This window comes from Crinia signifera, chromosome 6, assembly GCF_055691185.1.
Source record: "Crinia signifera chromosome 6, ASM5569118v1, whole genome shotgun sequence".
NCBI lineage: Eukaryota > Metazoa > Chordata > Amphibia > Anura > Myobatrachidae > Crinia > Crinia signifera.
Genome location: NC_139222.1, coordinates 239,164,680 through 239,172,710, shown reverse-complemented (window position 1 = coordinate 239,172,710; position 8,031 = coordinate 239,164,680).

Genomic DNA, 8,031 nt, shown 5'->3' with positions numbered 1-8,031 from the left:
CTAGTTTCTTGCGGGGTTACCCCGTGGGTATCCGGGGCCTCCTTGCCTTCCGCGGGTTTAGGTAGTTGTACCCTTGCTCTCTATTAGCCTTGGCGGCCGTGTTGTCCCCACGTAAGACCAGGTGGCATCGAGGTGGGAGCCTGACTAACGGGCTCTCACGAACGCGGCTATTATTGGTGAAGCCTAGCTCTCTGCACACGTCCGCCAATCCTGGTTCGAGGCAACAGAGGTAGGGGTGGCAAGAGAGTCCCCGGATCCTAACATATATGTATTGATTATAAACATGGCGATTAGACCAAACAAAGAATCTGGATATTAACTCTGTGTGTTTTGATTGATATATTATAGTCATTAGGCACAAATCTGTTTAAAATGAAACCGAGGCTTGAATATGTGGTACTTGTGTACTTTCACGGCTCCCATCGCATGCCAAATGTAGTGGCATGCAATGGGATGCGATTTTTGCAGTTTTTAAGCATTTTTAAATCGCATGCGATCGCATCGCATGCGATTTTGGTACTCTTTACCTAGAAGGGTGCCCAACGCGGGCATCGCATGCACATCGCATGCCATTTGCGATGCGACCGATGCGATGCCTGCGATTTTCCATTGAAAACCATGTTAAAAATGTAAATCGCGTCGGTCGCATCGCATGCGGCCAAAAAAACGCATGTGATGCGACCGACGCGATTACCGCGATTTTCCATAGGGAACAATGTTAAATGGGTCAATTGACCCGATTTAACATTGGGAACAATGTTAAATGGCCCACAGACCCCAAATAGCCACCCTGGGCCCCCCCAATTGTTAACGCCACCCCACGATCAACGTGAACCCGAAGCGTGGCGAGCTCAGCGAGCCCGCGAGGGGCGGCGGTACGCGTCCTCCGACCTTTTCATACCCCCACTATCCATGTCGGCGTGGAGTTGAGAATAGATAGTGTGGCGAGCGCAGCGAGCCACCGAGCCCGAAGCGCTGCGAGCGCAGCGAGCCCCGCGAGGGGACGCGGATACCTTCACAGGTGAACGCGTCCCTTCGTGGGCTTCACAGGTATCCGCAGCAGCCGGGGACCCGCTCCAGGCGTGCATTAGTCACCCAAAAGTGGATTACAAAGCTATAGTCTCCTTAAAACGGACCATAAGCACAAAGGAAATTCCATGTTCACAGCACTGCACGAGTGAGTGTTACTGAGTTGACAATTGTACCAGAGTAACCTGAGTGACCTGCATGTGTGATGCTTTATCTACTTACAAGCTGCAATTACTAACCTGCTTACAAGTCACAAATATTAACCTATTGCTTGACACTGCTAACATGGTCGCTTCTATACAAGTGTGGGTTTAAATCCAAATACTGTAGCCGCTCCAAGAGGCAATTTATGTGGCTATATTAAACAAAGAACTTAACCCAGTGTGTGTTGCCAAAATCAAATTGAAAGCATTATTGGAGGTTTCGCCAGCCACTATATCAAGTTGTGTTGCTGTAGTGCATAAATTGATCTTATATTATACATATTTTATTTTATTGCTTGTTTTTTTTATTTATATGACTTTCTTAGTCATTAGATGATTGTATTTTACAAATTGTATGAGATTGTCTCACCGGCCGGTGGTAATGTTGAAATAATAACCTTTTATTATTGTGAAAAATAAATAATTTTAAATGTATTCAGATTCTTGGGTTACAGTCAATTATCGCCGTTTACGGTTGTTGTTCTATAGAAGTGCCATAATATGGCATGCCGCATAATGTACACCCGCACTTGCCACCGACCCCATTGAAACAATTGCATAGCAGGAGCATGTATACGGGCTTCCAGCAAGGTGAACTGAAGATGCCAATGAGGTGGAGACCGCGCTGGACCCCACCTGAGAAGTAAGTTTTAAATGTTGTACACATGGAGCGATTTTTGCTAGTGAGCGATTTTGACTAAGTGAATTTGAGTAGATGCACCAGCTATTTTGACTAAGACATTTTGGGGGAAATTTACTAAGATGAGTATTCTACTTCAATTAGAATCTTCTTATTTATTTAGCACCCTCTAGAAGATAGTAGAGATGAGCGGCGGGCACTTTTTCGTGTTTTGGTTTTGGATCTGGATCTCCCTTCGTGTTTTGGATCTGGATTGGTTTTCTCAAAACCACCCTTGCGGGTTTTGGTTTCGGTTTTGGATCTGGATTTTTTTTGGAAAAATGCTAAAAATTGCTAAAATAACAGAATTTGGGCCTGTTTTTGCCCCTAAAGTGTTATTGAGCTCAATAACATTAGTTTCCACTCATTTTTTTTATTTTTTTAAATGTAATCTTTATTCAATCTTTTTTCCCATATATATAAAAAAGAATATATACATATACTGCTCCATATCTTACAAGTGCAGGAGCATTACAGTCATACTCACACGACATACATACATAACAAAACATAACATAACAGTAGGCATATATTTACAAATATTACATATACATTATCAATTTACAGCGGTTAACCTGTCGCACTGGTATATCAAATTCTATTGCATTACACTATAGGCATTTTTTGTCCAATTTTAGTCCAAATCGCAAGATGGAATCTCCAGTTATGTGCTTCCCAAATTAAAGTTTGTCGCTTTAATCTATCTGTTCATTCTAGTGACTATATAGGCTGTGTATTGCTACACAGTTCTTGAGGCTTTAATTCGTGATGATTTTTTTTTCTTTTTCTTATCTCTCCTTCCCTCCCCCCTATATTTAATTTTATTTGTGTATTCTATACCACCCCCCCCCCCCCAAAAAAAGGAGAAAAAAAAAGAGTGTACATTAGTGTCATTGTTGTACAAAGATTGTATCCATAAGTGCCAAATCTGTTCAAATTTCCTAATATTATTTCTACTTATATATAAGTGCTTTTCTTGTGTAACGGTGTAATTAACCAGAGATACCCAGCTATTCGGATCAGGGGCTTTATTGGACAGCCATAATCTGGCCACTATTACTTTTACTACCAGTGCGCATACGTTATTTACATATATCTTATTATTTGTCGATATCTCGCCATCGTCTACTATATTCAGGATACAGCCCTTTAATGTAAGTATTTCTCTGGGAATCCCAGTGTTAACCATTATCTGTGTGACTTTCATCCAATATTCTGCCACCATTTGACATTCCCAGATTAAATAAATAAAAGTGCCCGGGTACATTCGGCACTTAGGACATATTGCAGATGTTCTTCCCGCAAACCTGACCATCCTAGTTAGGGACATATAAGATCTATGAAAAATAAATAATTGTATTTGTTGTGTACGGATACTATTAGTTGCCCGAGGTATTGAGGACATGGCCTCTTGCCATTTCTCCTCCTGAATGGGTCCAGTATCCTCCTCCCATTTACCCCTCAATCTGGCTAAAGAGTCCTTATATTTAAATTTTCCCAAGTTCTTATAAATTCTTGAGACTAGCTTTTTCTTCTCACCTCTTTTTATTATTTTTTTGATCAGGGACTCGCCAAATTGTGGGGAGATTCTGGGGAACTGTACCTGCAAAGCCCGTCTTAACTGTAGGTATCGGAAAAAGTGTGTACGGTGTATGTTGAATTCTTCTTGTAGTTGTGGAAAAGACTTCAACCTGCCAAGATTGTATTGCTGATCGAGAGTGATCACTGCGTAGGGCTCCCAAACCCCTTTGACCTGTAGTTCTTTTAATTTGTTAAATGTGTATATATCTGCAATATGATGTTCCTTATCTATAAACTCCTGCTCTATATCTATACTGGCTTCTTGCCAAATTTTTATAGCTTGAACTGCCAGAGGAGGATCTAATGCTTGAGTATGTCCTTGTAGGATTCTGCCCAGGGGACCAATATCCGGGATGGAGTGGGCAACTAAAGCCCTGGCAATATAGCTGTCGGTTTCTTCAATCAGCCAAGATCGTAATTGAGCTAGTTGGGCAGATATATAATATCTTCTAAGGTCAGGTAAGCCAAGGCCTCCTTCCCCTCTTTCCCTCATTACATTATTTAGTTGAATTTTAGGGCGGGCATAGTTCCAGATGAATGAAGATAAGATACTATTTATTTTCCTGAATAGGGACTTAGGAAGGTACACCGGGGATTGAGACAGTACGTACAGGAACTTAGGAAGAACAATCATCTTCACTAAGTTGACCCTCCCTGACACAGTTAATGGTAATCTGCTCCATGATTTAAACTTACCTTCCAGCCATCTAATCAGCGGTTGGATGTTCAATTGGGTATATTCTTTTGGATCTCTAGAGATCCAAATCCCCAAGTATTTGAAGGTTTCAGCCCAATTTAATAAGGTGGGGGAACGGATGACCTGACTGGTCCTACTGAACACTGGAAAAATTAGGGATTTCGATCTGTTAATTCTGAAGCCGGAGTGATCACCGTATTCTTCGATTAATTTCATTACCACTGGGAGGAATGTATTGTGATCTGATAGATATATTAATAGATCATCAGCGTATAATGACACTATATCCCTCCGATCCCCTACCCTAAAACCTTCAACCTCTGGATGCTGTCTCAAAATACATGCAAGAGGCTCGATCGCCGGGGCGAATAATACAGGGGACAAAGGGCATCCCTGCCTCGTCCCCCTGGCGAGCTTGAATGTAGAGGAAGTCCGCCCATTTACAGATGTCCGAGCTACTGCATTATTATACAGTAGTTGTATCCATCTAATGAAATTTGGGCCTATACCATAGGCTCTTAATATTGCCCATAAAAAGGGCCATTCCACGGCGTCAAATAGCATCTAGTGATATTACCACTGGGTCTTTATCATCGTTACTCTTCTCGCACATCTGCAAACGGCCGAACAATCCCCGCAGGTTTATGGATGTGGCCTTCCCGGGCATGAAGCCCGATTGGTCTGGGTGGATTAACTTCAAAATGTGCCTGTTTAGTCTATCTGCGAGAATTTTCGCCAATATCTTAGCTTCTGAAGATATAACGGATATTGGTCTATATGAGTCCAATTCCTCTCATTTTTACCTTGTTTCAATAAGACCACTATTTTTGCCTCTGTCATAGAGATGTGAATTTTCCCCTCAGCAAAACAATTTACCAGAGTTTCAAACAATATAGGGGAAAGGATCTCAGTGTAGTTTTTATATACCTCTGCAGGTAGTCCGTCTAGCCCAGGGACCTTGCCACTCGGTAGATCTTTAATTGCCTTTTTTACCTCTTCCAGGCATAACGGGGTTTCTAGTTCCTTACTCTCACTCTCACGGAGCGTTGGTAGATCTATTTGTTCTATATATTCCTGTGTCTGTATGGAGTTATGTTTTAATCTACTGGAATATAAATTGCTAAAATAAGACTTAAACACTTCTCCAATCTGTGGGTTGGAATTTATTAGGTTGCCAGCCTCATCCCTTATACTATTTATACAGTTAGGAGGGCGCTCTACTTGCGCCAGGTAGGCCATGTATCTTCCTGATCTCTCAGAATTTTGATAATTTTGTTGTGTTTTATATGCCATCATTTTAGTATTTTCCTCTTTTACTGTATCCAGCCAATCTTTTTGTGCCTCCTGCCATGCTTGCCGAGATACGGGAGAGTTGTCAGCTAAGTACTTGATCTCGGACTCCATACATTTTTCCTCCTTTTTCTGTACTCGCTCTCTACTGCCTTTTTTTATTTCTGATGTTCGTTTTTTCAAAGTGCCCCGAATGAATGCCTTGAAGGCGTCCCAGGTTATTGCCGCACTGGCTGATCCCCGATTGATCTCCCATAACATACCCCATTGGTCAGTTAGTTGTGCCTCTTGGCCAATATATCGTAACCACACTGCATTAAATCTCCAGAAACCTCCGCACTTTTCACTTATGTCCAAAAACTCCATATATATCGGGGAGTGATCAGATATACCTCTGGGTTTATATTCGATCTTTTGTATTTGGGGCATGAGGCCTCTAGAAATCAACATAAGATTGATCCTAGAGAAGGCTTGGTATGACGTTGAAAAACATTGAAAATTGTATACCCTTAGGGTTCCGTTCCCTCCAGGGGTCAATCCAGCCTATGTTCTGGATAAAATTGGCAAATTTGGCAAAAGGTATACCCTTTTTCCATCTATCTGCATGGGGGTCCAGAATGTTATTAAAATCCCCCATACATATAGTATGGGAGTGTGGCGAAGAGGACACAAAATCTGCAGCTTTTAACAAAACTTCAAATGCAAATGGCGGGGGGGGATGTAAACTGATAGTAGTACTAATGGCATTGAGTTTATAACACAATCTATAAAGACATAGCGTCCCTCTGGGTCTATATTGACCCTGTTACAGACATAGAGGAGGATGTGAACGGGGCATGGTAAGCATGTCCAACCCATGGTTTCTTCAGGGTCATCAGTTTCCCTCCCACCAAATGGGTTTCTGTTAGGCAAATAATATCTGCTCCGTATTGTCTAAGTTGGTTAATGACCAAGGATCGTTTTATTTTTTCATTTATGCCTCTAACATTCCATGCTAGCACCTTTATCATTCTTGCTAAGTTGTCTCATTTTAAAGAACCAGCCCCCGTTAACATACCCCTCCGGGCATTTGTTTATTTTGATCCTGAGTCCTTCCTTTAAGCATTTACATACCTGCTGCATCCTAAACACAAAATATATGCCGACAGTTTCCACTCATTTCTTGTCAATTTTGATCACTTCACAGCTCACAAAATTGTTTTAATTTACTGTAGTTGGGCCAATTCCCCTGTATGAGTTTCCTGCGCAGCCGCCGGTCTGTGCAGAGACTGACTTTTAACCTGCGGCAAGTGTTTATCTGTTCTGATCAGTTTAAAATCTAATAAGACCCCTATCTGTCGTGATCAGGTTGATGAACTCTGGAAACATTACCAGTTGCCTCCTCATCCATCACCTAATGGGTGAAGGGGAGGGGGGTAATTGGTGGCAAATAACCAAGTTCCTCCACCTCTCTAAGACCCCTGGTTTGGAGATCCCTATCTAGTTTACCCTTACAGACCCCTATCTAGGTTGTGAGGTCTATCAGTCTGCGACATCTGTCACCCAATTTACCGCTAAGGTTAATTAGTTTGATATGACTGGCTAGGCGTGTGTTCCCTTACCTCCCTCACCACTTCACAAGTTCACGTGTGTCCCTCCCGAAGCTGCACACTCGGTCTAATTGGATGATTATCCCCAGCTGTTTGGACTTCCTCTCCCCACCATTCATCCATCATATCCCAAAAAAATATTTATTGCTCCAAAGAGCCAAAAAAAGACGAAAAAAGAGCAAGAAAAAGATTTGCTGGGGCTCTCACACCCAGCCATCCATCCTGGACATCCCATCCAAAAAAGAAGTACGATAGGAATGGATAAGACCATGGATGTCCATGAGGACATATTTTCGCTGGACACAGGATATATGCCGTCACACAATGGTTACATGTCACACTGGACACAGGATATATGTTGTCACACTGGACACAGGATATATGTCACACTGGACACTGGATATATGTCGTCACACTGGACACAGGATATATGTCGTCACACTGGACAATGGATATATGTCACACTGGACACAGGATATATGCCGTCACACAATGGTTAGATGTCACACTGGACACTGGATATATGTCGTCACACTGGACACAGGATATACTGTATGTCGTCACACTGGACAATGGATATATGTCACACTGGACACAGGATATATGCCGTCACACAATGGTTACATGTCACACTGGACACTGGATATATGTAGTCACACTGGACACAGGATATATGTCGTCACACTGGACACAGGATATATGTCGTCACACTGGACACAGGATATGTCACACTGGACACTGGATATATGTCGTCACACTGGACACAGGATATATGTCGTCACACTGGACAATGGATATATGTCACGCTGGACACAGGATATATGCCGTCACACAATGGTTAGATGTCACACTGGACACTGGATATATGTAGTCACCCTGGATACAGGCTATATGTCGTCACACTGGACAATGGATATATTCACGCTGGACACAGGATATATGCCGTCACACAATGGTTAGATG